Raw genomic sequence first — 14,699 nt, 5'->3', positions numbered from 1 at the left:
GGTGACAGAGTGAGACTGTCTCAAATAAAAAAAAAAAAAAAAGAAGTGGGTACTTGTTGAGTCTCAGTCACAGCAGTCACACAACCACAACAAGACAATTTCATCACAAAGCATCTGTTCTAGTTAAGACATAGGTATTGCAGGCCTCTGTCATCCCTCAGAATGATTCTCAAATAACATTCTGAGGCCCACAAGGAAACTTATGAGTAACGGAGGTCAACTTCACCCTCAAAGGCAAGTCTTTTCTTGGAGCAATGTCAAGCAGTGGCAAAAGTCCATGGTTTTGGTTTCTTTTTGCACATGGTTGTGCCTTACTGCTAGTAATTAAGAGATATTCAAGATGATCAGTATTTCAAGTTTTGTGCATGTTTTGTCCAAAGTCCTGGAGCCAACCTGCCTAGGCCATGCTTTGCATTTATGTATGTATCTTCTGTAGTTGGGATTCTACTGGGAAGGAGAAATTATGAACGAGGCACCTACGTGAGCTGTAGCAAAAGAAAAGAAAAGGAAACAAAAGAAAAGAAGAAGACAGGAAAGAAAAGAAGAAAAAAAATGTTCCAGTCATCTAGGAAGTCCACATAGAAATGAGCTCACAACAGATTTCTTGGAGTAGGGAGAAGGGAATGTCTTCCCTAATCTCAGGAGATCTGGGTTTCAGCTCCAATCCTGCAAGTTAGAGTTTCAGTCTCAGCTTTTTTATCTGTAAAATGGAAGCAAATTACCCGTTCAATTTATCTCATGGTTAATTTGGGAGGGGTGTGGATAGTGCTGTTGCTACCAGAGCAAACATTAGAATGGTTTCTGATACTAAATACTAAATAAACGTTACTATAATAATAAATACTAAATAAATGTTAGCTATTATAATTTATTCTTCTAACTATCTTTATGGCCATCCCCTGATAAAGGTATTCCAAAGAGCCTGATTTTTGCAGATGGAGACAAGAGTGGGGTTTGAGTCAGGTTCTCAGGCAATCTACAGGCTGATATCTCCAACATCAAGGTCTATCTGTTCATTCGTTTTATGCAGAGTCCAGTAAAAGCATTCCTGCACAGGGAGGTTGCAGTAGGGTGATCTCCCAGCAGATCAGGGCCAAGATACTCCAGGACAATTCAAAAGGACAGAGATTACCCAGCCTGACCTTCAAAGCAAGAGTAAGTAATGTGCCATAACCGTCAGTTCAGAGCCAAATTCCAGACAGGCCCTTGTTCTCCCATTGAGGAAGGACAGAGAAGCTTCTGCCTACTGGAGAGAATGACCTGAAAAATGCAGGCACGGGCTGGACGCGGTGGCTCACGCCTGTAATCCCAGCACTTTCGGAGGCCAAGGCGGGCGGATCACGAGGGCAGCAGTTCGAGACCATCCTGGCTAACACGGTGAAACCCCGTCTCTACTAAAAACATAAAAAATTAGCCGGGCGTGGTGGCGGGCGCCTGTAGTCCCAGCTACTTGGGAGGCTGAGGCAAGAGAATGGCGTGAACCTGGGAGGTGGAGGTTGCAGTGAGCTGAGATCGCGCCTTTGCACTCCAGCCTGGGCCACAGAGCGAGACTCCGTCTCAAAAAAAAATGCAGGCACAACCTAGGTGCAGACACAGCTTGCGATTCTAAACCATGAGACCTTACTGAGCTCCCCAGACTGTGCCTCTGTTGCCTTATCGGAAAATGAGGGCACATATTACATTTTGTTTCAAAGTATGACTATAAAGCCAATGGAGAAAAAAGACTTAGCACAAAATAGGTACCCAAAACATGCCAGTTCTTTCTAGAATAGGGTGTTTAAAGAAAAAAAATGGCAGATCTTCAAGATGTAAAGGAAGCATCAAATGAAATGAGTGAGGAAACCAGGGGTCTGGAAACAGGGAAGGGGCTTTGCAGCCCTGGGGAAATTTGTGCTGAGTAAGCAATGAGACAGCGAGTGTTAAGACAGCCTCAGAGCTCAGGGAGCTCAAAGGGCTTTAACAGACATGATCTCACTGGGATTTTTTTATTAGCTTCTTAGACAGTTTAACAGGTTCCTCCAGCTCTGCTGAGACAGTGAAACTGTGGGCTCCTCTGGCCTCCCTGGGCACATGGAGGCCAGGGCAGTCTTTCTGAACCTGCTTGGGTGGCAAAGGCCCAAGATCTGTTTCTTGATCTACAATCGGTCATGAGCCAGGCATTGCAGAAGGAAATTCATTTTTTAAAAATAAATTTCCTAGAGCAACATTGAAAGAATTCTGTTTTTTGGCCAGGCGCGGTGGCTCACGTCTGTAATCTCAGCGCTTTGGGAGGCCAAGGCAGGCAGATCACGAGGTCAGGAGTTCGAGAGCAGCCTGGCCAATGTGGTAAAACCTCGTCTCTACTAAAAACACAAACATTAGTCGAGCGTGGTGGCATATACCTGTAATCCCAGCTACTCGGGAGGCTGAGGCAGGAGAATCGCTTGAACCCAGGAGGTGGAGGTTGCAGTGAGCCGAGATCACGCCACTGCACTCCAGCCTGGGCAACAGAGTGAGACTCCATCTTAAAAAAAAAAAAAAAAAGAATTCTGTTTTTGTTTTTCTAAGGAGCAGAGCAGCATGGAAAGAAGGGAGGCTTTGGGATCAACCCTGGGCTTAATTCCCAGCTCAGCTGCTTCCTGGATGTGTTTCTTAGTCTGCAAAATAGGGCAAACAGTTCTTCCCTTGAAGGACAGTGCCAAGGACCAGTGCAATGACAAATGTGAGGTTCAGGCACAGTCTAGGCATGTGATGACCGGGGGAGGCTTGCTGTTGATATTGTACTCCTTTGTTACACGCCTTTTAGTTTCTCCTAGGGGTATTCATTCAGCTCTAATCTCAAGACCTTTCTGTGATCTGATGTCCCTCAGATGTCAGATCCATGCTGTGACGCTGTCTTCCTTTTGATCAGCCTGAGGCCTGCATCAAATCTACCCACTGGCCTTGCCCTGGGTTTCCTACCCAGGGCCCTACCCCTGAGCTCTCTGCTAGTGCACGGGTATGACAACAACACGGCTGTGGACACTGCTGTGCAGGGAGCTTTGCCTCAGGAATATTGAGCTCCAGCAGTGCACTGGGTTAGAAGGAGCAGGTGGGATGACAGTTTCCCAGGAGGGTCCTCTCCCTCTCTAAGGAAGCCTCTGTTCCCTCTTCAGTAAGACAGGGGCACCGGCTATGGTGGCTCACGCCTGTAATCCCAGCACTTTGGGAGGCTGAGGCAGGTGGATCATGAGGTCAAGAGTTCGAGACCAGTCTGGCCAACATGGTGAAACCCCATCTCTACTAAGAATACAAAAATTACCCAGGCATGGTGGCACATGCCTGTAATCTCAGCTACTTGGGAGGCTGAGGCAGGATAATCGCTTGAATCCGGGAGGCGGAGGTTGCAGTGAGCCAAGATCATACCACTGCACTCCAGCCTGGGTGACACACCAGGACTCCATTTGGAAAAAAGAAAAGAAAAGACAGCGGCTTGCATTCCCATATGATTGCCCAATGGAGTGAGATAATGTCTGTGAAATGGCTTATAAACTGTAAAAGTGCTGAGCAGACTGAGCTGTTAGCCATCCTCCCTCCTACACCTCCTCACTCGAAGGTGCTCCTCGTGAGCACCTGAATCTTGAGTGTGAGGGAAGGAGACATAAAGGAGAATTCCCAGCCCAGGCCCTTTTGGGTGAAAGTCAGTCCTCCCAGGTCAGTCTTTAGTTCTGGTGACACATCTGTCTCCTAAGTGACTGCCAGCTGTCTCTTCCCATCCCCCAATCAGCTTTTCTCCCAAGAGTCCTTTAAGCAAATTCCATCTGAGCCTGGTGACCCCTGGGCCCTGGTGCTTATCTGAGACAGTGGGAAACTCCTCCACCTTCAGGTTCAGGAGTGGAGGCAGCGTGGAGCAGTGGTTGGAGCTCCCACGCTTGAAGCAGGACCAGCCTCACCTGGGAAACTGGCCGCATCTCCCCACATGGCACAACAGCTTTGTGGCTAAGCGCTGGACAGGCAGATGGCATACAGGAGCTGGGACACCCAGAAACACCCAGGTCTCAGCCTCCCACTCCTATGCAGGAAGAGTAATAACAGCATGCCGCCCGGGGCTATTGGGTGCTAACCCCAGGACTTGGCACACAGTAGCACCCAAGTGAGGTGAGCTGCTTTCTGCGGTTAGCATTCCCACTGTCAAGCCTGCATCATCAGTAAAAGGGAAATTAGAAGAGCATGTGCCCCGGAAGTTTATTAAAAGGATTAAATGAGAAGATTCATGTAAAGTGCCTAGCACAGTCTCTGACACTTAGTAAGTGCTCAATAAATGAGCTTTCTAATGGCTTAAGTTAGAGGGAAACTCCCGTCCTCTGGCACGCAGCTTTTCCAGGAACCCGGGCCGCCAGGGAAGGCAGGGGACAGCCTCAGCTGGAAGCAGAAGAGTCTCTGGCCTGTGACTAAGGCACAGCGAGTCAGAATCCAGCCGCTGGGCAGGGCCAGCTTGGGCCGATGCCTGGCCTGGCCCCCATTCAGGGTGATGCGTTTTTACCGTAAGGTCTGGGTGACTCCACAGCCAGCACTGGGCCTCCCTGTCCCTGGGTGGGGCCTGACACTCACCCATCAACCATGACAGCCGCTTCGTAAAAGAGGCGGGGACTCTAGAGCAGTGAGGGCCCAGTGAGAAAGGGCAGATTCACGGGTTTCAGCGTCATCTGCTAAATGCCACCCCCATTGGTTTAACCATGTGAGAGGTGTTAGTATAGCACGGCAGGTCTGGGTGCCAGGCTGAGCTCCAGGACAGGAGCCAAAGTCAATTAATACCAGGGATGGGGGGTGGGGGTGGCTGAATAGGGAGAGGATGCTGATGGGCAGTGGCAGTGAAGGGAGGCTGAGCTCCCTCCCAAAAACAGGAGGGAAGAAAAGGAAGGTGGGGGAGAGAGGAGAGAGAGGGAGACAGACAGATACACACACACACACACACACACACACACACAGAGCTCCTGGAGTTCAAACATTCCAAACTCAATGCAGCAAATGGGAGGTTCCGGTCACAGGGGGCTGGTCTTCAATGTGTCCCATAGGCCAGGCACTACTGGGTGGGCCCTTCACCTACATAGTCTTATTGTAACAACAGCTGGGACAGCATAGTGATCCGGTATGTGGGCACCAGAGTACAACTACGAAGTTCCACATATGGACCAGCCCCTTCCTTGCTGACTAACATGGGACAGGTTAATTAACAGCTCTGTGCTCCACTCTCCTCACCTGTAAAATGGGAACAATAGTATCTCCCCTCCCCAGCCAAAGGCTACACATGAAGATGAAGTGTGTTCAGACATGGAAAAGGCTTAAACAGGCCCTGGCTCACAGTGAGCCCCCGATGAAAGTCGGCTATTTCTGATGCCTCTTACCACAGCCTGTGAGGCAGAAATTCTCAGGCTTCTTTTTAGAGCTGAGACCAAGGGGGTTCAGAGAGGGTGAGTGACTTCCTCATGGTCGCTGTATTGATCCGCCAGGGCTGCTACAACAAATTTTCACAGGCTGGGTTGCTCAAACAACAGAGGTTTATTTCCTCACAATTCTGAAAGCCAGAAGTCCAGGATGAAGGTGTGGGCAGAGTTGTTTCTTCTGAGGCCTCTCTCCTGGGCTTGTAGATGGCCACCTCCTCCCTGTGTCCACACGTGGTCTTCACTCCTCCTGTGTCATCTTAATCTCTTCTTCTGATAAGGACACCCACCAGTCTGACCATATTGGAGCCCCTCCATGTGAGCTCAGTTAACTGTACCTCTCTAGAGACCCTATTTCCGAACACAGTCACGTTCTGAGGTATGGGTGAGTAGGACTTCAACCTATGGTTTTAAGGGGGACAGAATTCATCCAGTCATAGTCACCAAGCTTCCCTGAAGCTCTACTAGTCTGGCATAGAGAAATCAGAGTGAACCAAGATCAAAATCTGAGGGCAACCTTGGCTTTCCCCTTCTACACAGAATTGGATGACAGCTAGGAGATGGATCTATGAATTTTCTCCCCTGAGAAACCAGACGGGACCACCTAGAGTCGGTCTCCTTCCCCCAAACGCCCTGGACCTACCATGGGCACAAGCTGGGGCTCAGGGAATACCTCTGTGCTCCACCACTCAGCAGCTGCTTTTCAAGAGAAGGAAAACACTACTACACGCCATCCACAGCCACCACACAATACTGTATCACTTTGTCAGGGATAATAAAACAGACGGGAAGTCACTCTGGAACTTACTATGGCCTTGGGTCAAAGGCAGGCTGACCGGGGCTGGCAGAAGAAAGCTAAAACTTACTTCTCTGGGATTCTAGGAATTTCAACAAATGAGACCAACAGCAGATAGTTTCAGATTAAAGAAAGGCAATGTGTTCCCAAACTTTGACCCCTGTGCACAGGCTCTGCAGAAAAGCTGTCACTTTGCACTCAGTTTCCTTGTAGGTAAAATGGGGATAATAATATTGCCTGTCTGCCTAATTTGTATGAAGCTCTTACAAGAGGGTCCAGCACATATAGTAGGTGCTCAATAAATGTGAGCTCTTCTTTGTATTCCTATTTAATAGTCTTGCTATCATTCATCCGTGGTCTCTTTCCTTTTCTTGGAAATCAGCACTTTCTCAGACACAAACTAGTTACCAAAGCAATGGAGATGACCACCATTTCCTCGCTATCATGAGTAACAGGCTACTTGGAAACATTTGAAAGATGGAAGATGCTTTCTTAACATGGGGTTCACCTTCCTACAAATACTTAACCTCTTCCCCCTTCCTCCACTAGTCTATACAGCCCACAAGGGCAGAACCATGTCTGTTTTGCTTGCTCTTACATCCCTAGCACCTAAGAGTGTCTGATATATTAGGCACCCAATACAATCGATTGAATGGCTTGTGCATGATAATAACCCAACAAGCTTGGGAGAGTAAGCATGAGCAGAAAGGCCAATCGCCCTAAGTTCCCTGCCTTGGATGTGTGGCTGGTACCCTGACAGACCAGAAGCGATTTGGCCTGCAGTGTTTTTCCTGGGTCTGCACTCCAGCAAGCCCTGCCTTGGTGCAATGTTTTGTCTGTCTCTAAACCCCTTCATACACATTCACATGTGTTACTAACTCTTTCTTTTTTCCAACCCGCAGCGAGGCTGGTAGCTTTAGTCCCTTATTACAGAGAAACAAAAGGAGGCCCAGAGAGCTCATGGGTCTCTCCCTAGGACACAGAGCTGACTGGGGACGGTGAGTGTCCCAAAAGCCAGGCCTTCGGTTCCACATCCTGTGCTGAGTAAAGTGCTGAATAATGTTGGTTAGTTGAAGGAAAAAATGAACGGATGGGAACAACAGTGGGATGTGATTATTTTCCAAAGAACTCAGTCCTGTCTATGGCTACGTGACAGAAAAAACTGCTCAGTGGGAGGTCCAAAACTGACACTCAAGGCAACAAAAGGAACAGGGAAAGGGAATCGTTTCAGATAAGCAATGGACCAGACCAGCGTGTCCTCCTAGGTTGTCAGGGCACAGGCTGGGAACTGTGAGGATTCATGCTGCCTTTGGAGGGCCTTCAGCATGGAGCAGTTGAGGGCAGGCTGCTCATCCCCCTGGCAATCAGGGGAACTACCAGAAATGGCATCACCCCCATGAGACTGGCAAAAAGCAAAATTCTGACCTATCAAATGTGGGTGACCAGTTGGGGGAAAACAGGGCTCTTGTGTACAGTCAGTGGGAGTGTAAATTGGCATGATTGTTCTGGAGGGCAATGTGATTGCGTGTTATAAAACAGAAAATGTTCCTTAGCCTCCACGGCAGTGAAGTCGCCTCAGGGTATAGATCCTGGATGAGCTCTCACATAAGTGACCAAGGAAGCACGTGCGGATGTTCCTCCCAGCAGTGTTTGTAATATGGGAGAATAAAAAAGAAAGAAAGAAAAGAAAAAAAAAATGCATCAAGCACAGTGTCTCAACAGGGGAATGGTTAACTGGCCCTTGAAAAATACTCGGCCACTGTTCATTGTTCATTCTCCTCTGATCCAACTTCCCACACACACACTCACCCCACCCACTTCAGGTTCATTTTTATGTTTTATCAGCCTATTGCCTTGACCCCCAGAGGAAAGTAGAATTCACATATGAAAAGAGGGTCAGACTCCCCGGAAAGCTTTTCTATGTCCTTTGCCCAGGAGAGGTTCCCATTACAATCGGGCCTGGACCTCAGCCATGAGCACGGGGAGGGAAGGAACCAATTTCATTCCACTTAAACCAATTTGCCGGGCCCAGACAGCAGCTAATGAGCAGCCTGCGCCCTCGGAGTCATCGATACCACTTTCCAAATCAAGTTACCAAATTGGTCTTAAAACCACTTCAAAGGGGCCGGGCTGACTGTTACCAGTGAGGCATCCTGCCGGCCATATGGCCACGCTTCTTCCCACTGTCATCCTCCTCCTCGGTATCAGCTGCAGAGGGGATGAGCTGGCTGGCTGCTTTTGTCTCTGCTTTGGATCCCTCCTTCCCCTGAATGCCTGATCGTCCATAATGGAACTTGGGTCACCATTTAAAAAAAAAATGGGACAACTGTGGCAGAGGGATTCAAATAAAGGAGGGCCCATTCTGGCAGCACAGCCAGGAGCACAACAGCCCGGTGAGGTCAGTACTCTTATTGTTCCCATTTTACAGACAAAGAACCTGAAAGTATGAAAGCTGGGCAAGGTCTCACCATGGCTAGCAAGTGGCAAAACCAGAAATTGAACCTGGGGCTTCCTTAAACCACAATCCATGCTCAGCCTCTAAGCCACGCAGGTTTTATAGTTTAGATCTTCATGACTTACATTCCCTTCTCTACAATCAAGCAGAAAAAATAGTCAAATGGGCCAGGTGTAATGGCTCATGCCTATAATACTAGCTAGCACTTTGGGATGTTGAAGCAGGAGGATCGATTGAGCCCAGGAGTTTGAGGATGCAGTGAACTAGGATGGCACCACTCTACTCCAGCCTGGGCCACCCCCATCTCTTTAAAAATAAATGGTCAACTGAACATTGAACAAGGGCCCAAAATAATTTTCCTTAAGAGGCTTTTTGTTACTATTCATAAATATAACCCCTATTTTTTATTGAGTGCGCATGGAATGAAAAGCACTAGACTATCTTGCCTCTTTAATCACACAAAAGTCCTGAAGTAGATGGGATGATTTTTTTCTCCCACATGTGGAGTAACATGCTCCACGTCCTACAGCCAGGAACGGAACACTCATCTTCCACATTGGGGATGAAATTCACTTTAAACCCTCAACTCAGTTTTCTTTTCCCTAAATCCAACTGTCCATCAACCTATCTCTCTTTAAGCAGAAGGCTCTGTGGAAGAGCCCATGTCAGCCCTATTAGGTGGTCTCTAGATTAGTGGTTCTCAACAAAGGGAGATTTTTACACACACATACGCACACACCACCACCACCACCACAAAAGAACACGTGGCAATGTCTGGAAACACTTTAGGTTGTCCCAACTGGAAGCTGGGGTTGCGACTGACAGAGCTACTGGCATCCAGTGGGTAGAGGCCAGAGATGCCGAGCAACATCCTACAATACATAGGACAGCCCCCACAACAAATCATCTGACCCAAAATATGAACAGCGCCAAGGCTGAGAAACTCTGCTGTAGACCCTACCTATGGTCTTTGCAATTTCTTCATGGTCTTGATATCATACAAAGAGAGCTTCTTTATATATCAATACAATAAAGTAATACTTAGTCATTTGCATTAAAACTGAGCACGACTAATTTTTGCAGCTAATGGACCCACCAGGGCTGGCCAGAATAAAGGGCTGGGCTGGAATTCATTGCATGAAATGGTGCTAAGATCACTTGAGAAATGTGTCCTTTTGCTTATTAAGATTACCGGGAGGCTACTATGTGTCAGACTTCGCGTTAGGATCTGGGGAGGGCGTCAACGGGCAGGAACACTCTGTGCAGGACCTCCTTCTGTCCCCAGAGGACACACATCATCTTACTGAGTCACGAGATGGTCCATGGGACATTTCCAGGCCCCCTACAACAGCACATTCTCTTCTTTCAGGACCTCAGGAGAGAGGCTCAAGACAGAACAAAAGGAGACCTGGGAAGATGGGTCACTCAACTTGGAGAGGAGGCCCTGAGGCAGGCCCTGCTCCCTCCTCAGATTTTATTTCTCAAATCCTAAGGAATAATAATCACAGTTAAAATTGACAGTTTATACAAATCTCAGCACTGGACATGACAGTTTCATTCCAGGCTTTCCAAAGCCACTTCAGAACAGCCACTACCTAAACAGCACCCAGGATAGGAGAGTCGATGCCTAGCTTCAAGGAGGGACTGAATCTCACAGTCTTTCCCACTGAAAGAAAATAAAGCTGGAGGCTCCAATACTTAGAGCAAAATGAGGCACCAGCTGGTCAGGCAAGTCAGAATTGAACCCAGCTCTACTGAATGAGAACCTTCAACATTGACACCAGGTGGCTATCACTCATACTGGTCAACAGTACATGGTGGACCTCAGAAAGCTCTGGACACTCCCTAGGCCTCAGTTTCAGCAGCTGTAGAATGGGTTATCATTTCCCCTATGGCAGCCTTCAGGGGCTCTTCCAGGTCAAGGGGGAGAGGTGAGTGACATCAGTTTCAATGCATGAAGATGTAAATTAGGTGCTTTCCCACCACTGGCTGTGTAGTTGCCTGCAGGAGAAGCCTTAATGAGAGAGGTGGCTATGGGTCAACAAGAACAGAATCACACCTGATTTCTTTCCTGTCATCACAGGCAGATGAACCCGGGTTGAGATGCCAGCTTGATGACCTTAGGCAAGCCATGGAAATTCTCCATGATCCCTTCCACATTGCTCAACGACCTTAGGCAAGCCGTGGAAATTCTTCATTAACCCTTCCACATTCACACAGTGGGGATGACACTTCCCAGCTGGCAGAACTGACAGGTGAAAGTGTCTGGCCAAGGCAAACATGGGCTTGTGAGGCTTAAGAGCCACATGCAGGGAGTTACAGAGCTGGGGACATGGGATCACACTCTGAGGGCCCAACATCTGTGGGCCTGGGGACCTGGGACTCAGGGTGCCCTTGGGAAGGGAGTCGTTTCCTGACAAAAATGGGCCCACAGGGGTGGTGCCCTGCAGGCTGGTTCGAAGACCCAAGAGCCCCGAGGAAGCCAAAGGGGATGGTCTCAGGAAGGAGAGGCATGGCCCACTTCCCAAAAGAGAAAAGTCCCACCCCACACACATGGCCCAGAGCTGAGCTGGTGCTGGATGAGGGGCTCTGCAAGAAAGAGGGGCCCCTCAGGCCAGAGAGACACTGGCACCAGAGCAGGAGACTGAGTGTGGCCTGGAAAGACATGCATTGCCCTAAATCAGAATAAAATCTGAAAAAGGCATGATGATCACGGTGTTCACATATATACTATAATAACAAAATAATAACTCTTTAAAAAGTAATGCCCAACAATAGCAAACTGGCTAAATAAAGCATGACATTTCTATCACTAGAGTAATGACAGCAAACATTTACTGAAGATTTACTATAGACCAGATACTATTAAGTTGACCTTTTATAGGTCAACAATTCAATGCTGCCAAATTCACATGGCTCTACATAATATTTTAAGTGCTTTGCATGTCTCCATTCACTTCATCATCACAGCAACCCTTCTGAGGTACTGTGTCAGAATACCTGCCACCCCTCATTCCAGTCAAAGAGATGCCCATGTCGGAATTTCCTGGAACCTGTGAATATGTTGCCTCCCATGGCAATAGAACTTCCTAGATGTGATTAAACCTAAGGACCTTGAAGTAGGGATTATTCTGGATTATCAGGGTGGCCCCAGTCCAATCACATGAATCCTTAAAATTAGATAATCTTTTCTAGCTGAGATCACAGCGGTGAAAAGAAAGAGGGAGAAAAGATTTAAATCCTAAAAGGAACTGGACCCACCATTGCTGGACTTGAAAATGGAGAGAGGAGGCCACAAGCCTAGCGGGGAGGCTTCCAGAAGCTCAATGCAGCTGGACAGCCAGCAAGAAAACAGGATCTCAGCCCTACAACCTCAAGGAAACAAATTCTGCCAACATCCAGAATGAGCAAGGAACAGACTCTCCCCTGCAGTCTCCAGAACGGAAGGCAGCCTACAGGTTCCTTGATGTTAGCCTGGAGAGATCCGTGTCTGACCTCTGCCCTAGATAACTGGACATGAGCCGGACATAGTGGCTCACACCTGTAATCCCAGCACTTTAGAAGGCCGAGGTGGGAGGATCACTTGAGTCCAGGAGTTCCAGGCCTGCCTGGGCAAGATAGTGAGACCTCGTCTCTACAAAAAATACAAAAAATTAGCCAGGTGTGGTAGCTCACGCCTGTAGTCCCAGCTACTCTGGAGGCTGAGGTGGGAGGACCCCTTGAGCCCTGGAGGTCAAGGTTCAGTGGGCCAGGATCACACCATGCACTCCAGCCTGGGTGACAGAGCAAGACTCTGTCTCAACACTGCCCCTCCACCACCCCCCACCAAAAAAACCATGCATTAATATATTATGTTATATAAATGCTAAATTTGTGTTAATATTTTATGGCAATCATAGAAATTGATAAGCAGGATAAAAAGCATTCGTAACCACACTTGAAGGCAGATGAGAATATGAATCACAATGCCCAAGGTCACTCAGCCAGCAAGGAGCAGAACCGGGTCTGACCAGCTCGTGGGACCTCTGGCCCTGCCGTTCTGCTCTGCAGTCTCATGGAAGAACAATTCCAAATCCAGTTCCCAGATGGCAACACAAAGACTGTATTTTGGGCTGACTCTACCAAAAGTTGGGCTTTAAAAAAAAACGCAGTTATTATTTTCAGTAATTAAAATTGTTAAAAGATCTTGGCCTGTCCAGGCCTGGATGATGGCAATAAAAATGTGGCTAGAGATGAACTAACATAGGGGTTGGGTGGGGGAAATAATGAGTCTAGAGACACCAGGCCTGATATTCAGCAGGAACTCACTCACCTGCAGTGGTTTTGTGAAAGCGGTCCCATAACAGCGAGTAAACAGATACCTCCCCATGAGGGCAACTGTTGTCCCCCGTGTCTAGGCATGTTCCCTGGGGGAACATTCTCCCACCCACCTCCACAAAATGCAGGGTTCAGGCCTGACGCAGTCTCAGAACCTAGCACCATGTATCCCAATGCCTCAGACTAGAATATTTGATCATCACCTCCAAGGGATCAGAAAGTTAGGAAAGTTAGAAAACAGTGGGCCCAGCAGGCAGGTGCCTTTGGACTTACCTAGAAGAAAGGAAAAGATCTGCTTTGGTCAGGCCTCTAAAGATATGGAAAGTATGTGGAAAATGTACAGACCCTTAGGTCTGGTCTTAGGCCTGTTTCAATCATCTCTTCATCTTCTCTGTTAGCACATGGCCTCAGGTAAGCCACTTACCTCTCCAAATCTCAGTGTCCTGGCAGTAAAAGGGGAACACCAAGGGAGCCACGTGCCAAGCAGCTCAAATGGGAGATGATTCAGCCTCCACTTAAAGTACCATCACGATGGCTGTATGTGCCAAGGTCACCCGCGCACCTCGGGAGAAGGCTCCAGGGAGTGTGGTCAGCTGCAGAAGCAAAAGGTATGAGTGTCAGTGCCCTGGAGTCAAAAGCAGGCCTCACAGAGCACAGCACTGCCAGGGACTCGAGGCTTTGAGAGACCCCGCACCTGGCTCCCGTGCTGCCTAACGCGGCTTTTCTCCAGCACCTCCACCTGCCGGACCATACCCTGTCCACCTCTGCTCCATCTGCGGTCGTAGGCCCCCATCCATGAAGCCTGTGTGCCTTAACCATCCCATATCAGGGTACAGGGCCACGGTGCTGGTTGGGAAAGGGCCGCAGCCCCACCTTTGTACATGGAGCCCTTAAAATATGTTGGTCAAGTGAGAGGGCAGGTGAGGATAGGGGAGAAGAGTCACAGGGTTGCCAAGACAGACCCCAGCTCTTTCTTCCTCCATAACTGCAAAGCCTTGGCCTAGAGAAAGCGGAAGCAAGAAGACCCCTTGGTCCAATCCCCATAGTCCAATTTAACTTCCCAAATAGAGAAGGTACATGCCACAAAAGAGAATGAGGCTTCTGTGATATCACCCAGAAGTCCTAAATTGCTGCATCCCTCTCAGCCTCAGTTTCCTCATCTATGAAATGGGCATGATGCCCACCTGTGCACCTCACCAGAGGAAGGACTGCTCAAAGGAGACGCTCAACCAACTTCCCTGTGTGAGCATGCATTCTGCCACACGATGACTGCACCATCGAATGAGACCCACTCGCCTGCCACACAGAGACCCTGGGGCAGAGGAACGCAAAGGCAATAAACCTAAGATTTTGGACATTAGTAAAAACAGACTGGAATCTTCACTCATTTTCAGGGACACTTCAGCCTTTCTCTTCCATGTCCTCTGGTGCTGCAGCTTTGAAAACAAATGGCATTTCTTTTTAAGGGTGTCATTTTTCTTTAAACACCTTAAGAAAAAAAGTTAGAATCCCAAAGGGATCTTACATTTGCGTTCTTGTGTAATCTGTTTTGCTAGAAGCTTTCAAATACATATATTTTTGAAGCCACAGGATACAGCCCCAGGGTGAGGCCTTGGGTTCCTATCAGCAGCCCCTCAAGGCTCTGGGAGCATCTCTTCTTTTCATCTGGAGCAGCTGTCCTTGAGGAACATGCCGTGGACACAGCTGTCTGAGATGAGTAAGCCTCATCTCT

The 14,699-nt window shown here is 48.3% G+C and overlaps 1 protein-coding gene across 8 annotated transcripts in view; it reads right to left on the bottom strand.

Moving 5' to 3' along the window:
• LOC100971826 (uncharacterized) overlaps positions 1 to 14,699 on the bottom strand; it is a 243,979-nt gene that overhangs the window by 146,331 nt on the left and 82,949 nt on the right. For all 8 annotated transcript variants that reach the window (XR_008626508.2, XR_010113025.1, XR_010113023.1 and 5 more), the window contains one exon: positions 13,392 to 13,560. The gene's annotated coding sequence lies outside the window, so the exon portion shown is untranslated. The remainder of the gene's footprint in view (positions 1 to 13,391; positions 13,561 to 14,699) is intronic.

The sequence above is a fragment of the Pan paniscus genome, chromosome 7, assembly GCF_029289425.2.
Source record: "Pan paniscus chromosome 7, NHGRI_mPanPan1-v2.0_pri, whole genome shotgun sequence".
Taxonomy (NCBI): domain Eukaryota; kingdom Metazoa; phylum Chordata; class Mammalia; order Primates; family Hominidae; genus Pan; species Pan paniscus.
Note: the sequence above shows the minus strand (reverse complement) of the source record. Positions and strands in the feature narration are given on the sequence as shown.